Genomic DNA, 13,435 nt, shown 5'->3' with positions numbered 1-13,435 from the left:
TTAGCTCAGTGGTTCTGCTGCCTGCCTCACAAGTGCAAGATCTGGAGTTCAATTCCTGGTACCAAAAAGGAAAAAACAAAAAAAGAAAGAAAAGATAAAAGGAAATTTAAAATATTTTGGTTTAAACTGAAATGAACACAAAACTTTATCAAGTCATAGGATTCAATTAAAAGCAATGCTTAGGGGAAAAGTGATGACATTAAATATGCATATTAGAAAGGTATCAAATTAATTATCTCAGCTATAACCTTAAGAAATCATAGATTAAAAAGCAAACTGATAGAAGCAAATAATAAAGAGCAGAGAAAGCAATGAAATTGAAAAGAGTAGAGAAAATCAATCAAACCTAAAATTGGTTCTTTGAAAAGACTGATAAAATGTATAAACCCCTAGCTTGGGTGATTAAGAAAAGAGAAAACACAGATTATCAATATCAAGAATGAAAAATCTTCTGGTGTGAGAAATTGAAAGTGGAAATAAGGACTAAAAGGTATAATGGATAATGTGAAATAGGAAGAAAAGGGACAAAGGGGAAGGGGAAGTGGGAGGGGTAGGGGAAAGGAAAGAAGGGAATGGAATTCATATGAGAAAATGAAAAAAAGGAAACAAAGTCTTTGTAAATAGGGAGGGGTGGAGGGGTTGAAGGGAGGGAAGGAGAAGAGGAAAAAAATAAGAACCAAGATATATATATATATATATATATATATATACACACAAATTTCCAATGATGAATGTCATTATATTGTATACCTAAAATGTACTAATAAAATTAATTTTTAAAAAAGAATAAAAAATCACATAAATCTTAGGTGCTAAAAGTATAAGAAATATTTTAAGCAAAAAAACTGCCTGTAAATTTGATACCATATATATATGTATATGTATATATATATATGAAATTTAATTTGAAAACTTTCATCAGAAAAACTCCAGGCCTAGATGGCCTCAGTGGTGAATTCTATAAAACATTTCAGGAAGAAATCATATAATTTCTTACAAATTTTTCCAGAAAATTGAAGAGAACAAAATATTTCCCAACCTATTTTAATGAGGCCAACCCAAACATACAAATCGGAAATAAGCATACAAGAAAAAATATCCTTTAAGTCCTTATCCCTCGTGAACACAGACACAAAAATCCTGAGCAAAATACTAACAGTCTGAATCCAGCAATATACAGAAGAAGAAAAAATTTAGGAAGTTATTCTGAGATTGCAAAATAAGTTCAACATTTAAGAATTAATTAATGTAACTCAATTGGCCATGGTGGGGGGGACTGACATTTCAACAGAAGAATAAAAATGGCGGTTTTTAAAAATTCAACTTCAATTCATTATAAAAACTCTCCACAAAGTGGAAATGTTAGGGAAATTCTCAACCTGATAAAGAGTAACTACTAATAAGATTAGATTTTGTGGTCAGAGACCGAAAACTTTCTCCTAAAATCAAGAACAATACAAAGGAGTCAGGGATGTAGTTCAGCAGTAGAGCATGTGATCAGCATATGAGAGGTCCCAGTTCCAACTCCTAGAATCACAAACAAAACAAGGAACAGTGGATAGATGTTCCCTCTCACTTGTGTTCGACATCAGATCGAAGGCCTCAGCAGTGGAATAAAGCGAGAACAATGAATAATAATAAACATTATAACTGTTAATGGAAATTATATATATATGTGTATATAATGTACTTTGGCGATAAAAAAACGAAACTCTTGATTCAGAAACATGATGGGGAAAATACAAAAGAGTCTATTTTTTAAAAGTCTGTTGCACTACTACAGTAAATGCTAAATTTAGCAAGGCCACAGGATCCAAGGTAAGTTCAACTAATTGAATTTTTGTACCATAGCAATGAATGACTAGAAAATGAAAAGCTTTAAAGTACCATTTACAAGAACACTGAAAATAATGCAATATACAGACTCAAATCTAAACATGTAAGCTCAGCATGATGAACACACCAAACACTAATGAATGAAAGAAATAGGACTGAAATAAATGGAGAAATATTCCATATTCACGGATTGGAAGACTTAATATTATTAAGATATAAATTCTATCAAACTTGACTTATCAGGCTGGGTATGTAAATAAATGGTAGAGCACTTGCTCAGCATGACCAAGGCTCTTGGTTCAGTCCCCAGCACTGGAAGAGAAAAACTGACCTATAAGTTCAATGCAATTCCAATTAAAATCCCAAAAAGAATTTTGTAGAAATCAATAATCTGATACTAAAATTTATATATAAGGGGAAAGGAACACGAAGTGCCAAAATAATCTTAAAATAGAACAAAGCTGTAGGGCTCTATTTGATTTTAGGAGTTACTTTCAAGCCATAATAATCAATACAATGTGCTATTGATGAAAGGAAGGATAAATAAATCAATGGAGTAGAATTAAGAGTCCAAAGATCCACACCAATAAGACTAATTTATTTTTGACATAGATATAAAGACAATTCAATGGAGAAATGATAGTCTTCTCCAACAGAGATGAATCAGACATCAATATGAAAAAATATGAAACTTGATCCACATCTTATACCATGATCAAAAATTAACTCAAACGTACCATATATTTAAACATAAGATCCCAAACTACAAAACTCCTAGCAAATATATGAGAAAATGTGTGTGTTTTTTTTTTTTTTTGGTACTGGAGATCGAACTCGGGACCTTGTGCTTGCGAGGCAGGCAGCAGAACCACTGAGCTAAATCCCCGGCCCTGTATGAGAAAATGTAACTTTATGATGATGAGTTAGGCAAAAATTTCTAAGGAGGGCCGGGGGTTTAGCTTAAAGGTGCTGCCACCTGCCTCACAAGCGGAAGGTCCCGAGTTCGATCTCCAGTACCAAAAAAAAAAAAAAAGAGTGGTTAGATATTAAGGGCCAGGGATTTAGCTCAGTGGTTCTGCTGCCTGCCTTGCAAGCACAAGGTCCCGAGTTCGATCCCTGGTACCAAAAAAAAAAATTTCTAAGGTACCATGCCAAAAACAATCCATGAAAGAAAAGGTGATAAATTGGACTTCACTAAAATTTTAAACCACTTCTCTTTGAAAGTCACTGTTATGGCAAAGGAAAAGTGGAAACCACAGATCTGGAGAAAATATTTGTAAAACATGTATATGGTAAAAGATTGGCATTCATAATATATTTTTATAACTTTAAATTTAATAATACAAAAACATCCCAATATAAAAATGGGCAAAATATTTGAACAGACTGTAAAAAATAAACAGCAAATATGCACATGAAAAGACGTTCACCATCATTATTTGTTAGGGAAATGCAAATGAGGGCCACAATTTGATAGAGCTAAGGGCATAAACAAAACAACAAACAAACAAAGCTCAAACGACAAGAAACTGACAGTACCAAGGACTGACAAGAAGGTAGGGCAGCCAGAACTGTCCTACACTGCCGGTGAGAATGCAAAATGATGGTTCACTTCAGAAAACTTTGGCAGTTCCCACATAGTAAAACATATATTTGCCATAAGATCCAAGAAATTCAAGCCTAGATACTTATCCAAGAGGAATAAAATCTTAAGTTTGCACAAAAATCTGTACATCAGTGTTTAAAATAGCTTTATTATTATTAAAAACCTAAAAACAACCTAAATGTCTCTAAGCTGGTGAAAAAATAAACTATGATCCCTCCATACAATGTAATCATAATAACCAGAAATGAACTACTGATAAACTCAGCAATACAGCTGAATCTCAAATGAATTATTCTAAGAGAACCCAGATAAAAAAGCTACATACTATATAATTTCATTCATATGAGCAGAAAAGGCAAAATCATGAGGCCAGCCTAGATCACTGTTCAGTGGGAGCAGGCGGGCAGGGAGGTCAGCTGACTATAGGGGAGCAAGAAGGAATTATTTGGGAGGGATGGAAACATTCTGTATCTTGATTGCAGGCAAGTTAGATGACTATGCACTCGTCAAAATTCACAGAACTGTATCCTTCAAAGGTTGGATTTTACTGTATATAATTATGCCTTAATTTCTTTCTCATGCTGGGATCCAATCCAGGGCCTTGGAGTTGCAAGGTAAGCACTCTAACACTGAGGTACATTCCAAGATCTATTGATTTTAAACAATAAAATAAAGGAACTTCAGAGTAACACGTTGGTAGGCCTTTATGGAAGTATTACAGCAAATAAGTGATGAAAAATTAAACAATTAGAACACACTGTGGTTATCCACTGCTGTGTGATAAACTAACCCCACCCCAACCCTTTAAAAAACTTAACAGCTCAAAGCAACAACTATTGTATTACATCTCCCAATTTTGTGACTGCTGAAGTAGGAGAGGGCAGCGGGGTACTTCTAGCCCCCCGCACACTGCCCAGTGGCACGTGGCTGACAGGTGAGCTGGTCCAGGGAGCACTCGCTTACCTGGCACCTTAGTGGGGCAGGTTGGTGGCTAGGCTCACACGGCCCTCTCTGCCTTACTGTCAGAGCATTTGTGGCCATTTTAATCTGCCACAACCCCCAATGAATTAATGTATCTAACAATAATTACTGATGGTTGCTAACATCAAAAGAAGAAGAAAAAGAAGACAGAAAAATAGATGTTACATGATGCCTACTGGAACCACAAAATACTACATAGGAAATAGTTCAGCTTTTTAAAAAATTCAATCTGAATCTGATCAGGTGTTTAGCTCAAAATACTCATTTAAAGAAAATGCAAGGGACAGAAGAACACATTAAATATAGCAATGAGAGGTAATATATACATGCACACATGTATCTGTATGTATATGTATATATATTTTATATATTCTTTCTATGTAATTATTTTATAATTACATGTTTGAGTCCAGATGCTGAAAGAGCTCAGTATCAATAAGCAAATCTAGGGATCATATCTTAGTTTTTACATGGTATTCTCACCGCCCCCCCCCCAAAAAAACCAGTGCTCCTTGGGGACATGACACTTAGCCTGGTACAGGGAGCCTGAAGCACTTTGTTTAACTATAAAGAGAAGCTCGAGGAAGTTGGAAACATGTCTGAAGGAAACAGGAACTAGCTTGAAGGGGTTCCCACTTGCCAAAATCTGTGATGATTTGATTACTGGAATTGGTAATAATGACAATGACTCCTCACTGGTATAAACAAATAAAGGAGAAAGATCTTCCATAGATAAGAGTAGAAACCAATGAATAAATATAAAAGGCCTACCAATAAAAAAGAGTGGAAAAAAACTTTTTTAAAATGTGAAAGGTCTGATGAAATTAGAAGATTACTATTTGGCAACCATAAGAATCAAGAGAGGAAGGAAGTATTGATGTATGCTTAAACATAGAGGAGGTAATGACAGATGGGCAAAGTGGTCACATAAATCCTCCCACATGTAACAAATCTAGAAATTGCATAAAATTGTTTAAAAACATTACTTAAAGTCATTTAAAATGTACAAAAGCAGATAAAAATTGGAGCAGGGTTTAATACAAAATACAACTGGAAGAGGTGAAATATGTGTGCCTGTAGCTTTTTGACCTAAGCCACCACTTTCTCAATTTCACAGCTACCAGCTACAGAAATCTGCAATGAAACCAGTTTTACCAATTCAAGGTGTTTTCAGTCAGAGTTAGTATCAGACAAGGAAAAGTAGATGGAAGTTTTAACAGGAAATTCTGTGAGTGAAAGAATTACCGAAGGAGAAAGACCTGAATTCTGAATATACTCTTCCCAATTCCCTGGCTGACAACCCACACATGTGGAGGGGAAACCTCAAGGTCCTGGTGGAACAGGAAGCAGAGGCCAAAGAAAGACCTGCTCTTCACAGAGTTGCAGAAGGTGAGGCCTGTGAGTTTGCTTTTTGTCTTTTTTCCTTTTAAGTGCATTGCACAACCATGCACATGCTGGGAGACAAAACCCTAAGCCACACAGGAATGAAATACCATGCACAGACTCTGAAGCTTGAAGAGTAGCCGGAAATTAGGTGTAAACCTGCAGAATCAAGAAGCGGCAGAAAGATGCATTGCTGAAGACCCCATTGAGACACCTCAGGAAGACCCCCAGGGACCAAGCTAAAAAAGCAGCAGTGAGAAATGTTAGGAACAGAACACAGGTGACAGGTGCTGGATATCACATGGGAGGAAAACTTCCCAGACAGAATCCAGGCAACTTAATTGCCTATTAGAACAACAACAAGGCAAGGGTCCTCAGAAAAACACGACAAAATTCAGAGTCCATACTGTATTATTTATAATGTTCAATATTTTGTCATCAGATATGCCCCCGACCTTCCATCAGAAACAAAACAAAAAACAAGACAGTCAGCAAAAACTGAATATGATTAAAACCAGATGTTGGATTTAGCAGAAAAAAGGCTTTCAAAAGACATTAGAAAGATGTTCAAAGAATTAAAGGAAAAATGACATAAATGGATAAACAGATATGGAATCACAACAGAGAAACAGGAACTATTTGGGGGGCATTCTAGACCTCTAAAGCACAACTGAAATCAAAATTTTACCAGAAAGGCACAGTCATATATTTGAGATGACAGAAGAAAGATTGACAGAAATTATCAGTCTTGAGAACGACGAAGAGATAAATATTGAAGAAAATGAGGGAAGTGAAATGCTGATTAGATATTCGATGATATTAAGAAATTATTATTTTAGATATATCATGATTGATATATATTATAGTTATGTCATTTATAATGTACCATGGTTAGTGTTTTAAAAGTTATTTGACATATTTTAAGATAAAGATATTTATAAAAGAAATTTATATCAAAATAATTATGAATGTGGGATTACTAGTACTAGCTAGGAGTGTAGCTCAGTGGCAGACCACTTACTTGCCTGCCATGGCTGAGGCCCTGGATGCAATCCCTGGCACTGCAAAATGAAAACAAATTTGAAAGTGAGAATCTCCAGAATGGACTTAGAGAAGGTTGATACAGCAACTTAGTAATATCACCAAGATAAGCGAGAGATGAGAAACAGTGAGAGAAATGAAGAAGGCCTTGGAAGGGTCTGTTGGTAGACTGCTCCAAGCACTCAGGGCAGATTCTAGTGAGGTGGGGCAGGAAAGACCAGTACAGTGAAGCATGACCCCAACTTCTCTGCATCATGACGTGTGACAATGACAATAATGTGTGGCCCATTACCCACTCATGGGCCAGGGATAGGGAAGCTCTGTAGTACAAGACCAGCAGTTCCCAACCCTGGGCAATGTTCCTCCTTTTGGGTCACCCTGAAAGTTTCATCTTGCCCACAACAGTTTCACAGAACTCCCTACTTTCAGCTCCATCCTTGATCTGCATTTTGCTTGCCCTTAATGTGCATGCAAAGCGTGAAGGATTATAGAGGTCACCACTGAGGGCTTTGTCTGTACTAATCTCATCTTTTCACAATCTTCAAATGACAGGAACAGTCCAACTAGAAAGGAACATAGGAATACAGACATTTGCAACTATATTTCCATCACCTGAAAGCTTAACCAGGGCTGGAGGATCTACTTGCAAGATAGCCCACTTACAAAGCTACTGGCAGGAGGCTGCAGTTGCTTTCCATGTGGGCTTCTTCATGGGTCATTGGCTCTCCCCAAAGCAAGTGGCCTAAGACAGCAAGAAGAGAAGCCACAGTGCCTTTCACAACCTCACCTCCAAAGTCACACATCATGATTTCTGCTTTATTCCGTTTAACAGAATTGAGTGGCCAAGTCCAGTCCATACTCCAAGGATTCAACTTTCTTTCACTAATTTCACCTTTTTTAGAGTCTTCATAAGCATGGAAAGTGCCACTGAAAGAACTATATACAAAGGTGTGTCCTGTATTTCACTAATACATTGATTTACTTTTGGATGTTAAACCAACCTTGCATTCCTGGGACAAATTCCAGTTTGTCATGGCCTTTGATCCTTTATATGTTGGTGGACTTAGTTTTCTTTGTTCTTTTTCAATTTTCTTGAAGTGGGAGACTCGGTTTTTGATTTGAGACCTTTCTTCTGTCACAAACATAGGCATCTACAGCTGTAGCTCCCCCTCCATGCATTGCTGTAGCTATGTCCCACATATTTTCTTATGTTGTACTTTTGCTTTAATTTTGTTTACAATATTTTTAGCTTCTCTTGTCATTTGTTCCTTGATTCATAGATTACTTAGAAATATGTTGTTTAATTTATAATTTGGGGGTTTTCTGACGTTTGTTTCTGTTGTGGATCTCCATTTTAATTCAGATATGATCAGAGAACATATTTTATATGATTTCATCCTTCAAAGTTGAGTCTTGCTTTGTGGTTCCTCTTATAATCTACCCTATGTGCTTTTGAAAAGAATATATTCACATATTTTTGTTTTTTGAGTACAGTTTTCTACAAATGTCCAATCCAGTTGGTTGATAATGTTGTTCAAGCCTTTATCAATTTTTTGAATGTGGTAAAAAGCACATGAAATAAAATTTATCATATGTATCATTCTGAAGTTTTTGGCATCATTAAGCATTTTCACATTGTTGTGATCTAGATCTCCTGAACTTTCCCATTTTGCAAAACTGAAACTCTATGCCTTTAAACAACAAGTTGCCTCTCTTCTGCTTTCCAAGTCATTGGTAACCACCATTCTACTTTGTCTTTCCATTAATTCAATTCAAAAATTATTCCCTATTTATGTAGAATTATACAGTATTTGTCTTCAGGACTGGCTTATTTCATTTAGCATAATGTTCTCAAGGTTCCTATTCATGTAGCAGGCACCAAAAATTCCTCTCTTTCTAAGGCTGAATAATATTCCACTGCATGTATATACTATGTTTTATATATCAATTCCTCAGTTGATAAAACATTTGGGTTGTTTCCACCTCTTGGGTATTGTGAATGTTATGGACATGAAGACCTCACTCCAAATTCTTTTGGATATATTCCTACAAATGGGATAGCTGAATCATATGGTAGTTCTGTTTTTAATTTCAGGAGCAACTGCCATAGAGGTTGCATCATTTCACTGTCTTACCACTGCTAAATTTTGTTGTCCAGGTGCGTATCAATTATTAAGAGTGAGTAAATTGAAATATTTAAGTGTTATTGTTGAATTACCCATATTCTTTTCAATTTAATAAAATTTTTGATTCACATACTTTGAGTTAATCAATAGAGATTAACAGATATATATATATACTCATAATTATATCTACTTTATGTATGACTCATTTATCATTATTATTTGTCTCTAAAGTCTTAAACTCTGTTTTGCCTAGTGTTGATATAGAAACCCTAACTCTTTTATGGTTGTTTACATGTATATCTTTTCTCCATCATTTTGCTTTCAATTTATTTGTGTCTTTGAATCTATAGTGTGCTCACTATAGACAGCAGATTGTTGAGTTTTGTTTTTCTTTCAGTCTATCTCTCTTTTCAGCTATGTAGTCTATTTTCATTGAATAAAGTTTCTGATATGGTTGGATTTATATTGCCACTTTGCTATTTGTTCTCAATTTGTCTCATATCTTTTCTTGTTCTACTTTATTGCTTTATTTTATGTTACATGTGTTTTCAAGAACTGCTTTGATTTATCTGTCAAGTTTTTTACTATCTTTTGAGATTTTTCATTGGCAATTGCTCTAGAGATTATAACATGTCTTAATTTAGCAAATCTGTTTCAGAATAACACTAACTTAATTTCAGTAAAAAATAGAATTCTTACTTCAATATATCTCATTTTTCCTAACCCTTTTGCTACTATAAACACAATACAATGTTATCATTACTGCTTATACATTTATATATTTAAAAGCAACAGAAAAAATTGTCTATTTACAGTGAGTCTTACATTTATCATTTCTGCTATTCAATTTCTTCTTGAGAACTGAAGTTACTGTGTAGTGTTACTTTCAGCTTGAAGAATTTCCTTTAGTATTTTTTGTAAAGCAAGTCTGGGAGCAACAAATTCTCTTAGTCTGTTTATCTGAAACTATTAACTTCACTTCAATTTTTATGTTTGTCAGACATACAGTTTTTGGTCAACAGTTTACTTTCTCACAGCATGCTAAATATGTCACTCCCCTGCCTTTGGGCTCCACTGTTTCGCATGAGAAGTCATTTATTAATCACATTTCCCTTTTCAACTTCAAAAATAGGAGCATACACAGGCAAAAATGTCATAGATTCATGCTGTTCTTAAAGTTTAGTAATCTTGACTAATAAATGTTTCTCAGTTTGTGTGATACCTTTGTTCTGTTTCCTGAGCCTGAAACAGCTATTTTTGTCAGTTTTATCCAGCCATTACCGCTGCTTTTGGGGGGCAGAATATGTTGGCTTCAATCTGTCATCATGTCAAACAAAAGAAAATGATTTTTTTTCCAGGTGAAACAGGAAGCCACTGAGACATAACAAGCAAAGGAGGGCCATGATCTTCTATTTTAAATGAATATTTTGGATACTCATGTAAATAATATTAATATTAAATATTCATATGAAATCACCCCAAATCTGTATGCTTAAAAGAACACGTTATGTTATAGTTTCTTCTGGTGGCCAGAAATTTTGAATCAGCTTACCTGGATGGTTCTCATTCAGGACCTCTCATGAAGTTGCAATCAAGAGGTCAGCTGGGAGTGGGATGAAGGTGGAGACTCCATCTCTGCTTATTTATTTAGCTACCATAGGAAGCAGTTTCTCCATAGGGGTGCTCGGAACTTGGCATCTTTCCTCCTACAAAGTGAGTGATCCAAAAGACAATATGGCCAACATAAGTGACCCAAAACACAGAATGGCCAAGACAAGATGTCTTTTTTTATGACCCAGTCAGTATAGTCTTCCAAGGCTTCTGCTTTATTTCACTCATAAGAAGTGAACTGCAAGTTCAGGAACTCACATTCAAGGGAAGGGAAATGAAGCACCATCTCTTTAAGAGAGGAGGAAAAAAAACCCTCCTGGATATACAGTGGACCTTTGACTTAAGAACTTGATCAGTTCCCGAGGGCTGGTTGTAACTCAAGTTGGTGGTAGGTCTGAGATCTGGATGTTTACCTGGGTACACACTATAGATAACAAGAGGCAGATGAATCTTCCATTAACCTAATTAACCCAAGTTGTTCATATGTCATGCTGGTACTAACTTGAGGTCCCAATGTACTTTGTAAACCACAGTGGTACTCTCTGGAGAATGGACAGTCACAGAATTAGGGTAATGAGGCAGACCAGTTTGAACTATTTCAGCTGCCCAGGTGCGAGCTGATAGGAACCTGGGCTAAGATGCTGGCAGTAAAGATGGAGACAATTGGATAGATTTGAAATACTTTCCAAGTTTATCAGATGTGCCTTTGGATAGAATACAAGTGGAGGGGAACAGAAGCTAAGGATGATTTCCAGGTGTCTGCCATTGGTAACTGTGGTGCTGATGGTCTCATGACCATCTAAGAAGGAAGAGAACAGAAAGATCAAGCACAGTGGGGTGAAGGGTGTTCACGGAGATATCAAATGCCCATTTAAATCATAACAATGAAGTTAAGAGGCAGTCAGTTCAGTTAAATACTCAAGTCTGGACATCAGAGATAGAGATACAAAGTTGAGAGTTCTCAGCATATAAATGGCTCGGAAGATGTGGGGTCAACGAGGTCCCATAGGAAGAGAAAGGAAATGGAGAAGAGGTCACTATCCAAGCCCTAGGAACTGCAATATCTAAAGAGGCAGAGGGACAACAAAAAGAGCAGTCTGAGAAGGGACAGCTGATGAGGTAGGATGAAACCAGAAGGTCATACTTTAAGGTCAGTGGTGTCGTGTCTGTGTCAGAAACTGTGAGATCGGAAGTACTCCTTAGACATGGAAAACATGGCAGCACTGGTATGAAGGACAGAGAAGATGGGTGGTGATAGGCTGGAGCATGGACAGAAGAGGAAGTTAAAGGTTTGGGCATTTATAATATACTCGCTGGCTAAGACCCTTCAAGCCCCAATCTGCCAGACCGCCTAAGCCCTTCCCTGACGTGTTCGCATTATCCACATGCCTGCCCTAATATCGCTCACTATCAAGTCTCACATGGATGTCGCATCGTCCTTACTCGTCTGCCAACCTTGACTTTGCTCCTCTGAGATCCTTTCTCCACAGGACAGCCAGAATGAGCAGCCAACCTATATCTGATCACCTCAGTCTTGTGTTTAAAAGCCTAAGACTAACAATGTCCATGGAGATGAAATCCAACCCCCTTATAAATTTTCAGGTCATGTGGCTTCTACCTAATACTTCTCCACTCTTTCCCTCTTTTCCCTTTTGATATCTCCACTGCAGTCATTTTCTTTTACTATGACCTTTTATTTTCTACATTTTGCCTTCTTCATTGTCCTCCAAGTTTAAGTCTTAAGTCTCCATGTAAACATGATTTCCCTGGAAAGAGGTGTGTGTCCACGCATGCGCACACAAGCACATGTGCATGCACACTACTGGGGACTGGACTCAGGGCTTTCACCCCGAGCTACATCCTCAGCCCCTTTTTTATTTTCAGACAGTCTTGCTAAGGCATTAAATGGCCTGGGCTGGGCTCAATCTTGCCATCCTTGTGCCCTGGCTTTCTACGGTGCTGGAATTACGGGCATGAGCCACCATGCCTGGCTGGAAAGGCTCTTCTTAACCCCTCTTTGAGGTCCCTGAACTTTCCTTATTATTAAAGACAGTTTCTCTTTTCTTCTTCTTTGCCATTAGCCCTATATCCCCCCGAAAGCTCATGTGTATCAGTGCATGGGCTTTTGGAAAGTGACTGGACAGTAAGGCTCTAACTTCATCAGTGGAATAACCACTAATGGGATGATAATTTGATGGCATTATTAGGAGGCTATGCAAACAGGAGGTGGGGCCTAGTTGAAGCTAGTGGAAGTTGGGGTTCTGACCTTGGGGACTACTTCTTGTCCCAGCCCCTTTCTCCCCGGCTCTGTACCATTCCCTTTGCTTCCTGGCTGCCATGATGCACACAGTTTTATTCCACCCCACCCTACCTCCTTTGAAGTTAATCTGGACATTCCAGATAAGACTTCTCAGAAACAATAGGTCAACAATACCTCGGGAGGCAAGACCTATAGTACCAATTATTCTAAGTCATCATGACTTATCCACTGGGCTTAATGCTTTCATTATGGGTTGTTCATTAATCCATTAATAATAAATAACCTTTCCGTTGAGTTGAGGAAGAGGTAAGTTAAATGATCCTTGATTCTGGAGGCGCAATTAGTTGTACATGTATTGATTTGTCTCCTCTCAATTCAGGTGCTATTTTAAAAAAATCTAACATGAGGAGTAGTAGGAGTTTAACAGCCATCTATTCTTCCCAACATTTTCAGAAAGCACACGAAAATGAACCCTGAAACAAGCCAACAGCAGGGGCACTCATTAATTTAATACCCTTTAATCTTGTGAATTGAAGCTCAAGAGGAATCCATTGAATCCAGAACACAAACTCCCACCTCCAACTTCCTGCA

The 13,435-nt window shown here is 37.1% G+C and overlaps 1 long non-coding RNA gene and 1 pseudogene across 2 annotated transcripts in view; both read right to left on the bottom strand.

Moving 5' to 3' along the window:
- LOC147822162 (uncharacterized) overlaps positions 1–13,435 on the bottom strand; it is an 86,190-nt gene that overhangs the window by 65,003 nt on the left and 7,752 nt on the right. The window lies entirely within an intron of this gene.
- The window catches only part of LOC110348353 (putative G protein-coupled receptor 160), a 34,875-nt pseudogene that overhangs the window by 14,930 nt on the left and 6,510 nt on the right, over positions 1–13,435 (bottom strand). The window contains exon 3 of the transcript XR_015445994.1: positions 10,526–10,679. The product of XR_015445994.1 is annotated as a putative G protein-coupled receptor 160 (transcript). The remainder of the gene's footprint in view (positions 1–10,525; positions 10,680–13,435) is intronic.

Source organism: Heterocephalus glaber, unplaced genomic scaffold, assembly GCF_053883595.1.
Source record: "Heterocephalus glaber isolate CG9 unplaced genomic scaffold, H.glaber_assembly_v1.0 deba00001673, whole genome shotgun sequence".
Lineage (NCBI taxonomy): Eukaryota > Metazoa > Chordata > Mammalia > Rodentia > Bathyergidae > Heterocephalus > Heterocephalus glaber.
This window is presented reverse-complemented; position numbering and strand designations above follow the sequence as displayed.